At 37.8% G+C, this 20,087-nt stretch overlaps 1 non-coding gene across 1 annotated transcript; it reads left to right on the top strand.

Moving 5' to 3' along the window:
• Positions 1–15,299: 15,299 nt before the first annotated feature.
• On the top strand, positions 15,300–15,375 carry TRNAD-AUC (transfer RNA aspartic acid (anticodon AUC)). The gene has a single exon. It is a non-coding gene; the product is annotated as a tRNA-Asp (tRNA).
• The last annotated feature ends 4,712 nt before the right edge of the window (positions 15,376–20,087 follow it).

The raw sequence follows: 20,087 nt of genomic DNA, 5'->3' as shown, positions 1-20,087 counted from the left end.
ATACTTTATATGATGACTAGTTACTATGTTTCTCTGAAAGTAATAAAGCTCCATTAATTTTAATTATATTTTAGAAATCACATTTTCCATTAAATCAAGCCAGCCTCTCTCATTTGCCAGGATTAAATTTTGATGCATTTGGGTATTTCTACACATCATTAACACCGTGAATGGAACCAACTTTGGTAAAATTCAGACAAACTACTCTGTCTGTGCATTTCTGACATAAGTCATATTAATATTTTTCTCCCGATTTACTCTCTTTTCTAAATCGTCGGTTATCTTTGTGTGTAAATCATTTATATGTGGGGAACTGTTAACATTTAAAATGTCATCTTCAGATCACCCTTGAAGTTCTTTGTTCTTTGTTAGCATTACAGGAGGTAGAATGCTGAACTGAAAAGCCAAAGGGCATGCTCTGCCCTTAAGCACCTGGGTGATCTTGTGTGAATCACTTCAGCACATCAGGCCTCATGATTGCACATGTGATATGAGGAGATGAAACTTTTATCTGCCAATATTTAAGGAGCCTACACATCTAATTCTGGCTTAGCCTTTTGATATTTGATAGCGAGGATTTACTAAAAGGCATTGTGATTCTTCGTCCCCTGTTCTACTCCTTTCTGTCTTGAGTGACAGGACCAAACCCTCCTGCTTGCTTATATCACTCTCAACTCAAACCAAGTGAGCCAGTCTTTCTCCAGGCTGAGTTCCTAAGGGATTCTTCCAAGCAGTGAAACCAGCAAGTACAATGTCTAAGACTGCATAGATAAACCATGCTATTTGAAAACCCGACGAATCTGAGCAGAGAGAATGGGAACAGAAGCAGGTCTGCAGTACCTAGAAACCTCATTAGGTATGCTGGTTTATGTTCACCTTTTCATACATAGCTCTGATTCCTCAAATGACATTACTGCTCTGTCTCCCATACAAATCTTTGCCCAACTTGGTCCTAGACTTTACATCTAGATCAAAAAAAAAAAAAAATTAAGCAGCATTTATCCTCACTTCTCAACAAATGCCACTTAAATGTGATTTTTCCTTTAATCATGTTTCCATTAGCATGGGGATTGGAACCCACTGTCACTGTAACAAAACTGGAACATACACAATACACCCTCAATCTGGATAATAATTCCATTTAGTTTGACCTTTACTATGTTTTTCACTGCCTTCATTTCTGTGGCCAAAAAAATTGCAAACTATTCCATAGTTTTGCTTGTTTTTTTTCTCTCCCTCTCTCCCTCTTCCCAAAGGTCAGCCTAATCTCTAAAATTTATTTTAAATTTATAAAGTCACTCCTTTTTCTTCTATAAGATAACATTCATGCTATTCCATTCTATACAATAAATTACCCTTTTAAAGCTCCTCTGATTACTTTCCATTCTACTTCCCACTCAGCATTCTCATATTAACGTTTTTATTCTATTTTAAAAAGTCTACATTTTACAGCTTTATGGTTTATCAGTAGTCCAGTGTAGGAATTATCTAACTTATGTTAATTGATATATACCATATTTTATAGACACTATTAGAAATTCATAAACTATAGTTGGTGCATTATAATTACATTTAACAAGTTCTGAATTCTCTCATTCTTTACAGTATCAACATGAAACGAGGACTTCTCCTAAACTCATTATTTTAGTTTAATCATTTTATCTCTTTTTAGTGTCGAATTTTCACTACTCGGCAAATCACAGTCCTCTATGTCAACCACTTTGTCCTTCTAAACGTTTACAAATATTTCTCTAAATGAATCCTAGCTTTCTCATGATAAAAAGGTATTCCAAGCTCATCTGTACCTTTTCTCCCCCAAATGGGAAATTTTTCCTTTTAGTGGAATATAACGCTCGGTTCAAAATGGAGCCAGAGAAGACTTAGGTCACTTTATTGCAAAAGAAAGAGATCCATTAAAAAGAGGAAAGTCAGAAGGTCACAAATTCGTATTTCTTTTTCCAACTCAGTTCTACTTTTCCTTATCTTTATACTATGAGAGCTTATTATGTCACTTTTTGTTTCTCTTTTGAGTTCCCTTTAGAATTATCCACTTTAAAAACTGCCATGCTATATATTGTGTACGTGATTAAGTTACAGTGGTACTCTCCCCCCAGAAAGACTTTAAATCTCCTTTCATAAGTCTTTCTTTTTGTTCATTTGGACCTGTGGCCCAGCTATCCTGAGGTTGGCTTGAAACTGTACAGGTCTACATGATCTATTGTGCCAACCTCACCTGAGCCCAGCCTGTCCAGAAAGAAAAAGAAATCCAAACTAGTCCCAGAGCAACACCAAAATATTAAAGGCATACAGCACTTCCATCAACAAATTAAACCCATGTACTCGGTGAAAAAGAACAGTAAATAACTGAGTTTCAAGGTTTCTGCATCGAATCTTCCAGTTTTCATTCCCAGGAACCAAAATATAAGCTTGAAACCCCATAATTGAGATCCACTATATTAATCTACTTTCTAATTTCCTTTGCCATTACATATTCATTCAGGGCACAAGAATTCTAGTGGACTCTGATTTTTGTAGAAAAACTTAGTTGTATACTTATTACTCCAAGTCCTCTCAACCCAGAGAAAAGGGCTATGAAAAAAATCCAAATTAATACTGAGAATTATCAAATAGGCTAAATATAATTTGTGAATGCCTATTATCGTAATTAGGAAGTTGACATATTAGCCCTCCAAAATACTTTGATAATGAGCCTATTATATCCCACAAGATTTAGCTTATAAAATACAAAAGCACAAATGATTATAACACATTTCATTTAGAATTCCATGACACCTTCCAGTTCCACTGGCCCATTTCCGGATTGTTTTAGTCTCCATTAAACAAATGCTGAGCACTGAAAAAGCTACCTCTAAACGAAAGGTAACTGATGACTCAGCTCTGGGTTCCTAGGTTTCCTTCAATCAGAGATGAGAATGAGTATGAGAACCTGTGAGAAAGTGTAGCAAATCTACTACATGATCTATTACTTACAGCAACTAGCCAAAGTAAGCTGGAGAATTAGCAGATCTGCAGTGTCCAAAACTGTCATATGTACACCATTTCACATGACTCATTTAATATGTGATCCAAATTATATTCCTGATCATATTCCTCATCAATTTTTTTTTGGTCACACAAACCCCTTCCAAATGTCTCTGGAGACTTACCCATCTGAGTGGAATTAGCTAGAATATGTGTGTCCCTGCTTTCTATTAACCTTTACTTCATTTGTATACGTTTGTTTATATTATCATTCCATCCCCATATGATGTGGCCCCATTGACAGCCCACCCTGCTCTATGAACCAGTCTGTCTGAGGGCCAGGCTATACATATGAAGGTAGGAGAGAAAAGAAATACTCTTCACAGACTCAACTTTCAGCTCCGTAACTACTGTGACAGACATCAGAAATCTAACCTCTAAAATTCAAAACCCCTCAGGTCCAAAATCCTTGGAAAAAATATACCCAGGATTCCTGGGTAAGATAAAGGGTTTTTTTTTTGTAATATTCAATAATTCATTACTGAATCTTGACTCATGGAATAATATCTCATGCATTCTGTCCTACCTGAGATATTAACTAGGTACACCAAGAAAATAAAAGAAAATGAGAATTGCCTCAAAAAATCAGGCAATGTACAGAAATATTAACTGCATGATCAAATCAGCAATTGTGTACAATAGCCTCAAAGAACAGATATTTTGTTTACTTCAGTGAGCTGTTAAATTTGGTTGGTTGAGGTTTTTTTGTTCCTCACTTCAGTCTAATCTGAACCTTATAGACATGATCTGAATTTTTCTTTTTCTACATTGTTTAAACTTTGACTGAAAAAGTTTATATTTTTGCTAGCTGACATGATTACCTAGTCTTCATTCATCTTCATTATTGCCTTTGTTTTGGAAGATAAATTCTATACCACTTCTGCTGTTCCCCATGTCACAGCTTCTTTGAAGAAATCAGCATGTGGTATCACTTCTTAGTTTTATCTTTTTTTTTTTTTGGCTTAATAGCTTTATTGATATTATAATTCACTTACCATAAACTTCACCCTTTTCAAATATACAATTCACTGGCTTTGCCCCTCAAGCACCCCCAGCCCTAAGTAACCACTAATCTACTTCCTGTCTCTATAGATTTACCTACTCTGGACATTTCACATAAAATAAATCATAATACGTGGTCTTTTGTGACTGGCTTCTTTCACTTAGCAAAATGTTTTCAAGGTCTGTTCATATAGCATTTATCTGTACTTCACTCCTTTTTGGGCCTAACAATATTCTATAGTATGGATGTAACACATTTTGTTTAGGTAGCCATCAGCTGATGGACATTTTGGTTGCATTCTTTTTCGGCTATTATGAATAATACCGCTATGAACATGCATGAACCTATTCTCCTGTGAGCATAGATTTTCATTTCTCTTGAGTATATACCTAGTAGTGGAACTGCTGAGTCATATGGTGACTCTGTTTAACATTTGGAGGAACTACCAAATTCTCCAAAGGGGCTGCACCATTTTACATTCCCACCAGCAATGTATGCATGTTCCAATACTTGGTTCATCTTTAATTACCATATTAAAACTAGTTATTTTCTCATGGATAAATGTTGATTACATTAAAAATCAAAATATGGCTTAGTTTTTACTTTGTCTTGGGTTTTGATTTCCTCCACACCCTTTTCAGGTTTTTATAGCATGCAAATAGATCCCAGATTTTAATGCTTAAAGCTTAATGTGCCCATCCAGACTTTTTGGTGTTTCTCACTCCAACGATCTGTCCTCAGCCCCAGCAAGCTTTCAACCCTACTTTTTCCATCTCATTACAATTGCTCTCTTCAAGTAATCAAGAACTAAGAGGCTCATGAGTCTTAGCAATGTCAGGCTTTTAGAACCTGCATAAATTATGAGATGGAAACACTGAATGTTTCAGTTAGTGATGAATTTTAAATCACTGGGACTATGAACAGGGAGCCATAGTTTAAATGATAGTCTGTCAGTATGTCTTGTTTATGGATGCTTCTGTTCACATTTAACATGAGGTCTCAGAACCCAGATCTCACTAACAATTGCTCCTGTTGTTTAAAGCAGCTCGTCTCTTATTACTGTAAAAATAGCGCCACTCAAAGCTCTAACTGCCGCTTGCTTGGTCTCCTTTGTTTCCTTTTTAATCCTGAAGGTGGGTACGCTCAAAGGCTGATACTCATTTCTAGTTTTCCATTCCTGTTTCCTTTTAGCCCAACAGCCGGTGTAAGCAAAGGTATCAGTGGCAGAGTTTGAAGCACATCAATTGGATTACTGCTGCTCTTTGTTCATTCTTCCCAGGCTGTTGACTGTAGACTGTTTTTCTGGTGCTTATTAGCTGTGGAAGAGGTTAAACAGCATAGTATTTTTTTTATCCTTTGAGCCAGTGGAGCCACCAATATTTTTGACTGTGAACAAAAACTTTAGATTTCCATCCAGATTTTCAGATTGGCCTGCTCACTTCTAGTGTTGCTAATCAACATCTGGGCCAACAGAGAAATTGTGTTTCATGCATACCAACTAAATCCCATTCAATTGTCTACAAAGAATATAACTATGTTGATGGCATGGAAATACTCTGTTTATTAAGCAGGTCCCTTTGCACCTGTTCGGTGATCAGCCCAATTTAATTCAGGCTCTTCACTAAATATTAATGAAGTTGAGCGAGCAAAATTTTTCAGATCCTTGGCATCTTCAAGAGAGAACTCCTCAAAGAATACTACGACAAGGTAACACATTTTAGAGTATCCTAATTGTGTATGTGTTTAGTGTCCACATTGTCAAGGAAAGACAAGCATAATTACCTGACCATCAATTGCAGATCAACTCTTAGAAAGAAAAGAGAAATTAAAATGTGAATTCAATGGATAAAGGAAGAAGGCTATTAAGAACAGAAGGTTTTTATGCTTTTTCCCTCTCAATATGGGTACTCAACTTTGCCTACACATTAGAATCACCTGAGGGCCTTTTTCAAAATACCATGTCTACAAGATGGTGTTCAGAAAGTATAGTACATGTATATTACGCTTCGACAGAGCATTAAGAAAACAACCAAGGCATGGGTTCCATTTGAAACCAAGACTTAAGAAAACCTAGTAACTAGATCACTGGGGTGGGTCTCAGTGTTTGTCTAACTATAATGTGGACACGAAATCCCTGGGGATCTTAAGTGTACAGTATGACTCAGTAATTCTGGAGTGTAGCCCAAGATTCCAGATTTCTAATCGGCATAACCGTAATGCCTTGAGTTCCACCACCCATGCTTTGAGAAGCAAGGGTCTAGCCCAGCGGTTCCCCAGGGGGCTTGTTAAAACAGAGTGCTGCATCCCACCCCACAGTTCCTGGTTCATTAGATCTGGGGTGGGGCCTAAGAATTTGCATTCCCAGGTGGTGCTGATGAGGCTGGTCTGGGAGCACACTTTGAGAACCATTGCTCTAGGCCAGATCTACACCCTACCATGCTCAAAGATAAAAGTCATGAAGACATAAAAAATAGCTCTCACAATATATAGATACTCAAGTAGGAACCCTCTGAAATGTGTTAACTCATTCAGCATATATTCTGAAAAGGCTGAGTTATCTGATTTCCCATACACATAGAATATGAAGAGTTCAATTTGAAGCAAAGTTAATACCCTGCTGGAAACAGACCGTATTACAGTTGTCAAATCAGCAGTGAGGGAGGAGCAGAAACATTAAGAAGCAGACATGGAAGTTATAAAGCACATCAGGTGTCAGCGAACTGTCTCTGCCAAGAAAAAAATCAATCCTTTGGCCTCACTCACCGTAGCCAGGCCAACAATAGCCGACAGTAGTCAGCTGCGACCCGCTATCAGCAACCTGTAGTATCTACATCGGGTTTAGTTGGAAACGACTCTCATTGAGGTTCAAGGGCATGTGTGGCACACACAGTCTCCCCTTCTGCTAGTAATTCACATCTGTGCTTCTACTTGCATAAATGATCACAAGTATTTGCTGAAATCCTAGCATAGGAGCGGCTCAATAAACGTTAGTAGTCTAGTTTCCATTGTAGATTTGCCGAGTGCTGACTGCCCGGACCTTGCAACTCATTTCTACTCACACTTGCCGCCCTCTCCAGCCCCCAGACACATAGGAACGGTCTCTCCCCCCTCCTTTTTTTTTTTAATGTTGCTTGTCTAGCTGACCCACAACTGAAGAGGCCTTTATATTCGATATCACCATTTCCCCAGCCCTTGCTCCTTGTTTGAACCCTTTAATCTGATGCCACCTTTAACCTGGAATGATACTCATCTGTGGCTAATCTGTGCATGTAGAATTAAGTGTATGTCTCCCTATGCCAGCCACACATGCACAGCCCTTAAATTCTGTCAGACGCTGAGAACATTTCTGCATCATTGTCCAGGAGGGGGCAGTATCACCATGGAACGTCTGACCTATCCAGTTGTCCACCAATCCTCTGTAGGAAGAGGAATGAATTATCTCTGAATGGAGCCTGCTTGGAGCCTGATGCCCAGTGGGCTACATTACCAGTGGTACCTAAGAACAAGATCTCTCTCTCAGGCCCATCCCAGGTGTGAATGTCTTCACTCCATCCTCTCTGACCTACTGATAAAATTATTTACAGTCAAGAACATCCCAAGATCTAGGTTATGAAATGGAGGCCAGAGGTCCTGGCCTGTTCTCCATTCCAGCTTTTCTTACCATAAAGCTGAAAATGTGAACGGTTTTTGATTCCTTTTAACTATTTTCAAGTGATTAGAACTGAAGATGGATCAGGAGGATGTCTGAAATTTTGTACTGACTCATTCCCTGACTTTGCATCTATTTGTTGCTTCTAGTATTTATTCCTTTAAAATTGCTATAATAAAAATCATTTCCCATTTATCTTAGATATCTGATTTTCTCTTTAATACAGTATAGGTTTCTATAAGTGGTATTACTAAATCAAAAAGTATGAGCATTAAAAGGTACAAATTTGCACTTACAAAATAAGTCAGTCCTGGGGATGTGATGTCCAGCACGGCAACCATAGTTCATAACACTGTGCTGTATATTTGAAAGTTGCTAAGAGAGTTCACCTTTAAAAAGTTCTCATCACACATACAAAAAATCTAAACTATGTGTGGAGATGAATGTAAACTAGACTTAATGTAGTGATCATTTTACTATATATACAAATATCAAATCATTATGTTGTACACCAAAACTAACATAATGTTCTAGGTTAACTTTAGCTCAATTTTCTAAAGTATGCACATTATAAGGTCTGTATCACTTCTAGTCTAAAGCAGCTAAAAGTGTTGTGAATTCTCTCTCTTATCCATAGAGCAAGAAGGGAAGAACTCTTGAGATGGTAAAAATTGAAAAAAGGAAGCCTGAAATTTCAAGGCAGAGGTCTAAATAATCAATATGGAAGCCATCCCAGATAGCCTTCCTTGGGGAAAAGCCACAGAAAAGAGACAGCTGACCTGCAAAGGACTGTGATGTAAGTAAAAATAAACATTTTATGTTGAGACCTTACATAACTAATGTAACACAGCCCAGCCTAACTAATAAAGGAGATTAGCCCTGCATCAATGGTTCCAAACTAGGGGGGTTTGCATAGCACGTGGGATACTAGTATTGGCTGGAGACATTTTGATTTGTGACAACAAGGGGTCTACTCCTGGCATCTGGCTGGTAGAGACCAGCGATGCTACTAAGCACCCTACAATGTAGAGGACAGGCCCCACAACCGGAAGTGGTCCCACTCCAAATGTTGGCAGCGCTTAGGCTACGACATGCCCTAATTTTACCCTATCTGTAGATAGTATTTTCCCAGTTTATCTTTGGTGCTTAAATTCTCTTTGTAGTGGGTTTTTTGAAGTACATGAAACTTTTCCCATACTCCGTGTGTGTGTGCGCGCGCGCACGCTCATTCCCACTGAAGGAACAGTATCTGGTCATAATACATTACTTGGAAAATACAGGGGAAAAAAGCGACATGTATGACCAAAGGGAAAAACAGTAAGGACATCTTTGCTCGGAAGGTGAACTAGGAAATAGTTTCAAATGTATAACGTGAAGCTCAGACTGAAGCAAAGTCCCTAAGGGACAGCGCCGCTCGGGCTAAGAGAACGAGTGCTGTCTGATAGGAAATGAGGAAAGTGAGACCCGCCTGTGAACTTGGAACACATGCAGGGGGAATGGGATGACTCTGTCAGGGCACTTTTTTGCTCTGAGGACAATTTCATCCAGAGAGTATTCCAGAGGGAGAGACTCACCAAAGAGAAAACTTTCTGGCAGTGCTTGCCCAGAGATCCATCTCCTGACCAGGGATTTAGCATCACCCCAAGGCAGAGAAGCACTTTCTGGAATGAGGAGGTTCCCGTGACCTAGAAGGGCAAGTACTGGAGGTAAGTGTGAGCTACAGGAGAGACTCACTCTCCAGAGAACCACTCTTCCCTTGGCATTTGGAAACAACACAGTAACTGAGAAACGCACAGAGGATGTGTCCTGGGTATCTAGTGCCAAGGAAGAGGTGGCAGGAGATTGTTTTTGGTTTAAAACATTTATTCTGCTCATGAATTTTAAATGTGGACAGGGCTCAGTTGAGAGAGCCTGTCTCTGCTCCCTACAGTGTCAGCCGGGACGGCTCCGAGGCTGGGAGCTGGAACCATCTGAAGGCACGCTCTCTCTCACGTCTGGCAGGTGATGCCAGGAATCCACAGACAGCTGGGCTTGGGACGGCAGTGTGCTGCTAACTATCAGCCACGTGTCACCTCTGGGAGCTGTTCGGCTTACAGCTTTCTGGTTGAGTTTTACTCAGCTACGTGGAATTTCACTAGGCGCGCACACACACAGTTTAGTTCTCAGGAAGAGACTCCGGGGAACTCGGATGCAGGTTCCCGTCACTACCAGGCAGGACTGAAAATGCCTCCGGGCAATAGGCCAGGGCCAGCACAAGGCTTCCCTCAGTTTTTTACCTTTTCCCAGAGATCACAGTCCTGAATTTCCTGTTGCTCAATGTCTGAAAACTATTGTTACATCTACTTTTCCAGTCTTCTAATTCTTTACACAGAAGAACAATTCTAGTCCTCCTGACTCTACCGTGGCCTACGTTATCAGTTACGTAGGCCAACTTTTTAAGCTGAGAAACAGACAAATCGGGTCCATTACACTATTATCTCTACTATGGTATATCTTTGATTATTTCCATATATCAAAAACAAAAACAATACAAAGAGAGTTTGGAGCAGAGCTTTAAAATTTTAAATCTTACCCAGTTGCCATTCCCATGTTAACACAGAAGAAAGACAATTTCATTATTTGATATTCAAAGTTACAGAGAATAACTGCTGCAGATTCCCTATCTGAAAAGAAAATCGTAGGTATAACTGATGTTCCACCAACAAGGAATACAGTAATTCAAGCATGCAGCTGAATTCCCTAATAACTAATGAAAGTATTATGTAAAAGAATGAAGAACAGAATCTTAAAGTCAGAAGGTCACGCCAGCAAAAACTTGAAGAGGTTCTAATACAAAGATTCATTAAGCCTTCAGATGTAAATCAAGAATTCTTCAGGCATCTAGGCAGAAATATCAAGTCACCTATCAAGGGGGAAACAGACTTTCCTGAGATTCTCCACAGGAGGAGGTAATGCCAGAGGGCAATGGAACACTGTCTACTAGTTCTGAGGATTGAGCCTAGGATATCTGGACATGTTGTTTAAGAAGATCAGCAACAGGCGATGCCAAGACAGTGGAGTAGAAGGACACACAGCCTCCCACGAATACAGTGAAACTTACATCTACAGGCCCATCAATTCGCACAGAACACCTACTGAACTTTGGCAGGGTATCTCTCACTTCGAAATACAAGAAGATTCCTCACAAAACCAGTAGGAGAAAAAAGAAGAAAAATGAAATCAGTGCAGGACCTGTCCCTCAGGGAGGGAGTGGCAAAGGAAGAAAAGTGCCCTTATACTGGAATATACATATGTATATGTATGACTGAAACATGATGCTGTACACCAGAAACTGACACATTGTAACTGACTATACATCAATTAAAAAAAAGATCAGCAAGAGAATAATGTTTTTAAACATGAAAAAAGTCAATTCCTCAATACTTTTTTTGAAAGACTACTCTACAAAAAAGTTCAGGAACCCAAGAGATAAAAAAGGACTGATGGGGAATATTGAAATTAAATACAGATTTAGACTGAATCTATTAAATGATCAATTACTACAAACACTCTGTCAGCTTCTCTCACACACACATATACACACAAATACAAATATATACACACATATATACACATACACATATGTATATACGTATACACCTACATACATGTTCATATGCAATTGCACTATTAAATGTTATATAGGACTGTGACTTCTTAACTTGGAGGTTAATACATGTGAAAGGTAAGATTCATATTAAGGTCAAAGTTACCCTTAAAAATCCTTTAAACCTCAAATAAAGTTCAACATACATGGTTTTGTGCGTACAACCTAGTATGTTAAATATTATCAATACTAACCCTTACTTGGAAACTACTCCCTAGACACATGGAAGGAACAAAAGGAAGTCTATATGCAGATAACAGGGTATTCGAACAATTCTGCCAGTAAACTAGTTATCAAATACGGACTGTGATTGGGGGATTGGTAGAGAATTCAAAACTATTTCTGTCTTCCTGCAGTATTGATTCCATTCTGTCTTCAAATTGTGCATGGATTCACTATGCAGCTCTCTGGGAATTAAAAAAAAAAATAATTCCAGTGGTGAATGGAAAAGGGATGAAGAATTCTAAAGAGTTCCTCCTTGCTTACAGAATTTACCCCAACTTGTTTAAATATCCAGCATCTAAAAACATAATAAATGTTAATAAATTTGCTTGTGATTGTAAAGTTAAAGGGTAGCTTATAAAATCAGTATGTAACTTAAAGTCTACTATAAATCTTCTCAAAGTAAAAAAATAAATGTACAACAAAAATCAAAAGGTAGAATAAATTTTAAGAATGCTAACCACCTTATCTTTAATAAAAGAGTAAAACTAATACCACCTAAAAGTGAGACCTAGCTTTTAAAAAGGGCACAATGGGAGCAAATTATTTTCTTTATATAATCTTTTGTCTTAAATGGATATACTTTAGGAACTGGTACATTTGAAGAATATAAACAATAGCTTCAGTTTCACTTCATTTTCCTTGTCTTCAATTAAATAAATCAATTTAATAGTTTTATTTAAATTAGCATGTATAATATGATCCAGTTTTTATAAAATTATTTCTCTCTATCCATTTTTCTATCTGTATGTATACAGTCATCCCTCAGTATCCACAGGGGATGAGTTCCAGGACCCCTCAACAAATACCAAAATCTGGGGCCGCTCAAGTCCCTCATAAGAAATGTCGTAGACTTTGCCTATAACCTACGCATATCCTCCCATATACTTTAAATCATCTTTAGATTACTTTTAATACCCGATACAACGTAAATGCTACGTAAGTAGTTGCTGGTGCATGGCAAATTCAAGCTTTGCTTTTTGAAACTTTCTGGATTTAAAAAAAAAATTTTTTTTCCATCTGCAGTTGGTTGAATCTGCAGATACAGAAGTCATAGATACAGAGGGTTCACCTTATTATAAGAGATGTCTGTAATGATTCCCAAAATACTAGCACTGATGAATTCTGGTAACAGTTTGAGTTTATTCATTTTTAGATTATTTCCTATATTGCTTGAATTTTTAGTGTACATATTTCATTTTATAACAAAGTCAGATTTCAAAAAAAAATCAAATCTCTCGGAGCCAATGAGAGAAACACCACCATCCTGTACTTTACAGTGCCTTCACCCTCCACTTCCATACCAGTTGCTACTCTTGGTTGTCGAAAAGGAAAGCCTCTCCTCACCTTTAAAAAAAAAAAAAACTAAAATAAAATAAATAAAAAAACTTTTATAGGAGTAAAATCTCTGAGGGCGGAATGAGGCAGGATGCAAGAGGGCAAAGCACAGCCAGTCAAGGAATGACAGCAATTTGACACCAAAATGTGGAACATTCAACTCCTAGTTGGCCTTGAGGATTAAGAGGTTTGACTTCTGGTAGACCTTGAGCTTCATTATATGCTCATTGTAACAATGTGATAAATAACATGCTCGCAGGCTCCGTGACAGTCCCAAGGCTAACCAAAAAAGGCCGAAGAATGGGCGGTGGCCCAATTTCTGGGAATCCCAGCCCCTTCCCCTGGGCAGTTGGAATGGTCCCACCTGTAGGTGCGTGTGAAGCTACTCAGACCATAAAAACTGAGAACACCATGCCTAGCAGCCCTTTTGCGCTCCCTCCCCTTTGGAGACAGCCTGCACTCTGTCTATGGAGTGTGTACCTACTTGTACTTTAACCTGAGCACCCAATTCCCACACCTCTTTCCTTGCCTTTCTCTTGCCTTACACTCTGCAGTGTGTATCTCTAAATAAACCTACCTTTACTCAAAAAAAAAAAAACCCAAAACCTCCCCTCCATACAAATGCCATCTAATATATACACACAGAGATCAGTTCAGGACTTGCCATGACATTACACGAACTTTATGGCCACAGGAAAGATGTGTATAGATCTGTCCTGAGAGAACATGACTGATATTTTGTATAATGCAAGGATTAAAGACTAAAAACTGACATTTGCCACTTACCCACACCTGATTGTATCAGCTCTGTGACAATTCCGAGTACGATGGTTTGTTTAATTGCAGATTAATATAGTATATCACAAATGAATAGCTAATTATTCCCCAAAGTTACATAGTTTTTATTCTGTTGCCTACAACCAGTAACCTTGACGCTTCTAAATGATGATGGTTTAGATTTAAGCTTCATTTTTCTTCTTGGCCTTGGCATTTTGAGGACCATCAGAAACACACATTAGTGGTGTTTACTACACTATGTGTTATGGACTGAATGTCTGTGTCCCTCCCCAAAATTCATATGCTAAAACCTAACTCCCGAGGTAACTGTACTAAGAGGTGGAGTATTTGGGAGGTGATCAGGTCATGAGGTAGAGTCTTCATGAATGGGATTAGTGCTCTTATAAGAGACCCCGGAGAGTTCTTTCACCTCTCCACCATGTAAGAACACAGCAAGAAGGCGGCCATCTAAGAACCAGGGAGGGGGCCTTCATCAGACACCAAATCTGCTAGTGCCTTGATCTTGGACTTGCCAGCCTCTAGAACTGCGAGAAATAAATTCTGTTGTTTATAAGTTGTTCACTCTACGGTACTTTATTCTTACAGCCTGAAGTGACTAAGACACTCTGCACATCTTCTCTAAGGAGAATAATTTCTTTTCATAATTAACTCCTCCACTATTTATTGTTCTGTCTGGATTCTTCTGTTTTAGCCTTCAAACCTGGCTTTACCTTTTTTTTTTTTTTACATACAACATAAATACTTGATTAACAGTCAGATCATCCTCGTGGGCCAAGTGGTCGATCATGAGACTAACACAGAAACATCTGATATATTCAAGAGTAAGTCTGCTCTCTTCATTGTCTTGAATTTCAGTGTCCTTAGAGAATACATTCTTTTAAAAAAAATTCCTTACCCCTTAAGTAAAACCAGAACACTTTTTTTTTTTTCATAATTCACGTTTTACTAGACTCGGAGGTGCAAATTTCCTTGTCAGCACTTGCCATGGTTGGTGAATATTTAACAAGGTAATTGGCACATGGAATCCCTGGGGTAATAACTAAAGTCATTATAGACCGTGTGGATTTAACCCTATCATTGGCTTTCCATTGTGACACTTCAATCAAATATGACCCTAAAATTTATATGCATTGCAGGTGTAGCTCCCCACAAGCTCATCATGCTGGGGCTTGATGGGAAAAAAGTTATGAACATACAGCACACATATAGGACATACATGCACACACAGACTGTCGAGAATTTGGTGATGAGTTAGACTAGACAGGTCACATCTAGGATGATACATCCAGTTCTGCAATCTACAGTTTTCCAGGAACACTGAACTACAGAAAGGCGATTCGCCTCATTCTGGAAGATGGCCAAAATGAGGAAGAACTAGAAATCATGCCAGGAAAGGGAAGATAAGGGATATGGAATGACCCCCAAGTAAGAAGAGTCAAAGGAAAGCCATGGCGAGCTGGTACATGGGATACTTTACATAAGAATTAAAATCCATTAGTGAATGTTTCAGAAAACAGATTTTTCAGAAAACAGATTAGTAGAGAAAACACTATTAAGGCTAATATTAGAATGAAGTTTCATCTAAAGGAATGAAATTCCCGAGAGGTGGGAATAGCTCAGTGGCAGAGTGTGTGCTTATCATGCACAAGGTCCTGGGTTCAATCCCCAGGACCTCCATTAAAAGAAAAAAAAATGAAATTCCCATCATTAGGTGGGTTTAAAAGGAAGTTGAATGAACTGCCAAGCTCTCAGAAATGTAGCATGAAGGATGCCACAAGTGAACAGAAAGTCTTCCTACATGGCCCCCTAACTATTTTGTAAGTCTAGGAATTTTACCACTCTATTAATAAGGAAAGAGAACTCCAGTTTTTAAAAGCTTAATAAAGAGTCTGAGATTGGCAAATGTTAGCCACTATATATAAAAATAGATAAAAACAAATTTCTTCTGTATAGCACAGGAAAGTATATTCAATATCTTGTAGTAACCTTTAATGAGAAAGAATATGAAACCAAATATATGTATATATATGCATGGCTGGGATATTTTGCTGCATTAGAAACTGACACATTGTAACTGACTGCTTCAATAAGGAAGGGAGGGAGGGAGGAAGAGAGACAGAGAAAGAGAGAGAGAGAGAGAGAAAGAAAGAAAGTCAGCTTCCAGGAAAGTGTCCAATTATGAACAGGAACTATGAAACTGGAATCCAGATCTTTTAACTGCAAATATATGTCACTTATCTATGTGGTTTTTTTCACTGAACCAAACTCTGTGTGTGTATTAGTAATAAAATATTAAAAATGTTTAACATCATGGTCATAGGAATACAAAGAGGAATCATTAATATACCTCCCTGTATCTTAAAATTATATAACTCAACCTTAATTAATACAGCTTTCTGAGATTTCATTAAATCCGATCTGGGTGAAATATCTTCTGCATTTATCTCACAAGTAGAAGGCACTTACATTTAAGAAAGTCCAGTAATAGATCACTTAGATTATGCAAAGCCAGACCCAGGAATCTACTGCATGTAAGATTCACAAGGGCAGGCATTTTTGCCTGTTCCCTGATCTCAAGTGCCTAGAACACAGCCTACTAAACGACTGGTGCTAAATAAAGATTTACTGACTGAATGAACGGATGAAGGTTGAGGTAAAATGAAACAAATATTTCTAAATTCTCTCCTGGCTTCCTTGAAAGAAGAGAATGGTCTTGACCTAATGAAATCAGAAACCCTCTTGGGGGGAGGGTATAGCTCAAGTGGTAAAGTGTATGCTTAGCATGTATGAGGTCCTGCGTTCAATCCCCAGTACCGCCATTACAAAATAAATAAATAAACCTAATTCCCCAACCCCCCCACCAAAAAAAACAAAAAACAAAAACAAAAAAAGGGACATGATCTAATTCAAAGCTCCTACAGTTCTTTGAATAAATCTAGGACCTCAAGTCATAACTGAACTACAAAGGCATCTCAAACTTAGAATTATAAAAGTCAGTGAATTTCAAACAGTCCCTGGCAATCTAAGTTTATAAATAAAAATATGTATTAGGAAAATTCAGAGAAGAAAATGCCTGCCCTGAAGGATTCCCTTGGAATTTTTTTTCCTTCTAAAGAGAAAAATGGCTGGTGAGTCAGCAGAGCTAGGGCATTTATAACAATGTCCTTTCTCTAACCATTGATTTGTTTTCATTAGGTAAGTAGTTAGTTTTCTAAAGCTTTTTTCCCCCCTTTTGCTCTTGGCCTTAACAAAATTGGTAGTTCTGGCACTGTCATTAATTCTATAGTTGCAAAATTCCCTTGGGGAAACATAATAACTTTAGTTTATTGAAAATCCTACGGGAAGGATAGTTTATTAGGTATCCGGATGACTGGATGTTGAGAAACATATCATTTATCATTTAAAGTATCTGTGGTGCAAGGGCACTGTTAAGTGTATGCATATAAAACATATAACATCTGGATTAAAACAGAAATGACAATGAGATATGATATCTTCATTATACCAGACAACGAGATATTTGGGGACACATGGCTGAGTAAGTTTTTCATATTTTTATCAGCAAGTTTGCTGACCTATAGAAACAGCCTCTGTGCTCCCATCCAATCCTAGAAGTTTAAAATTTTTCCTTCCATCTTACATATCAGTAACAGCTAGAGATGATTGGAGAAAATGTCTCATGTCACAACTGTATGAGATTCAATCAGTAACAGACACAAACATGTCTAAACTACCAAATCATAAATAGTAGCTCAGCCACATTGATGGCCAATTTATATCAGTCAATACCTATGCAATTTATCATAAATATCCCCTAAAATGTCAGGTCCAAGAATTGGATTTATCTAGAAATTAAGAGCTGGGAAGGATTTTGGAGATTATCTCGTCTGATCTGTAAATTTTGTGGACGATGAAATCAAAATGATGATAGTAACACACATTCCCCGTTCTCAGGGAGCTATTAGCCTCATGAGAAAAGAATCCCTAAATAGGAAATGACAACATAGTGTAATAGAAAGCAAATATGTATAAGCATGGACTATTACAGGATTACTTAGAAGTGACATTATGTCTTGCTTTGGGGACTATGGGAGGATCAAAATAACTTTCCCGAAGAGGTGACTCTGAAGCTAAATCAATAAAGAAAGACTAGGAGTTGTGCAGGTCAAGAGGAGCAGGGCATTTCAGGAAGAGGGGCTAGAAATCCCCAAAGGAAGAAAAACCACAATCTGTTGAGGAAGATAGAAGCAGTCTACTTCGGTTGTCAGCACACAGAAATGACAGTAAGATAGAGGATTCTAGGTGTCAGAATAAGAAAGAAATTTTCCACCTAGACTCTCTACGTATGTATCAGTGTGGATGTGTGGACCAAAATGTCACGATCCAATACTGAGCCAGACTACAAGTAATGCACTCCGTTTTCTATTCCTATTGTTTTTCATTTTAAAGTATCAGTCAACACCCACTAACATAAAGGTCATGAGACACTACAGTATCATGATTTACTGTTTGAAAGACACTCGTGTGAAGGTTGTGAGGTGGTAAGCAAAGGTCAGATCATAATAAACTATCTAGTTTAGACATTATGGATTGGGGAATGGGGAGTCATGGAAGGGTTATGAGCAGGGGAATGAAGTAATATAGAAAGATCATTCTAAATTGTTTCAAAAAGGATTTGAAAGGCTCTGAGAAAGAAGGTCAATGTTAGAAGTTTCTAGAGGTAATTTAAGCAATTATTAATGGTAACAGAATCAAGACAGTTGTTTTGAGGATGAAGGAAAGCAATTAAGAAGTTACAATTTATATTCAATACCTTGTAATAGCCTATTATGAAAAGAAATATATATATGTATACTGAATCACTGTGCTGTACACCAGAAATTAACACACTGTAAACCAGCTATACTTCAATAAAAAATAATAATAAATGGAAGCAACAAGGATGGACCTGGAGATTGTCATACCAAGTGAAGTAAGCGAGAAAGAAAAATACCATATGACATCACTTACATGTGGAATCTTCAAAAATGAGACAAATGAACTTATTTACAAAACAGACTCATAGACATAGAAAACTGAATTGTGTTACCAGGGGGGAAAGGGGCGTGGTGGAGGGATAAATTGGGAGTTTGGGATTTGCAGATACTAGCTACTATATATAAAATAGATAAACAGCAAGGTCCTACTCTACAGCACAGGGAACTATACTTAATACCTTGTAATAGCCTATAATGAAAAAGAATATGAAAATAAATATGTATATGTATAACTGAATCACGTGCTGTATACCAGCAATTAACGCAACATTGTAAACTCACTATACTTCAATAAAAATTTCTTTAACTTAAAAAAAAATAAGTTATAATTAACATAACATCGTTATCATCTGGAAGAGGGGATAAATGAGAGAGGAAAGACAGTGGTTCAATTCTGAGGAGTCTGTCTTAGGAAGTATGTTGGTAGTAATACCATTCACAGAGAGAGGGAAAAATTAGGAAAAACAGGCACCAAGAAATGAGAATAATGATTCAGTTTGGGGCCTTCTGAGTTTCAGATGTCTGTTGAATATCCAAGTAGAGCTATCAAGCCAGAAGTTAAGTACAGATTCTGGATACAAATGAAAGTTGGGACAGGACAGATGCGGAACTAGCAGCATACACGACATAATTGAAGCCATCATTTAAGAAACCCATTTATGAACTATAAATATTTATAATATTTTCTGACCCTTAAAAATGCATAAAGCACTAGTGGAATGTGTGCGTGGTACACTATTATCACTGTTACATACAAATCAGGAACCTGAGACTCAGAGTTTAAGTAATTTGCAAAGCTGACATGGTATTGCCAGAACTTAAGACTCTACTTCCAGTTTTTTATGCTGCATCTTTCAAATTTTTTCCTTTCTACCAGAATGCTCCTCTCCATCATGCTATCTGCTTTATATGAGGTCCTTAGAATAAACAAACTTCTTGTCCAAATAATACCTACTTCATCGGCATTTATAAGTCATTAATTATTAGGCTGTTTGCTTATTATATGCAAGGGTTTGAATTAATCATACTCCATAATTCATAGATCACCATCATCATTCATCCCCGGGAGTCTGATCTCTTGTTTTGTGTCTTTTATCCTCTTTTATCCCCAATATACTATTTCCATCTCCTGCCACTGACTCATTTCCTAATCTGTTAGATATTCATTCTTTTTTGTGTGTTGTATTATATGCATGCATGTTAATTTTTCTTTTTGTTTTACCTTAGTACTATTGTTTTTAAGAGCTATTTATAATTTTGTAGGCATATCTAGTTGGATCTAACTGCTGTGTATACCCTTCTACAGAATGCATCGACCACATTGTTCTCATCATTTCCATCAGGGCTGCATCT

Source organism: Camelus bactrianus, chromosome X (assembly GCF_048773025.1).
Source record: "Camelus bactrianus isolate YW-2024 breed Bactrian camel chromosome X, ASM4877302v1, whole genome shotgun sequence".
NCBI lineage: Eukaryota > Metazoa > Chordata > Mammalia > Artiodactyla > Camelidae > Camelus > Camelus bactrianus.
The sequence above is the reverse complement of the archived record's forward strand: the minus strand, read 5'-3'. Positions and strand labels throughout refer to the sequence as shown.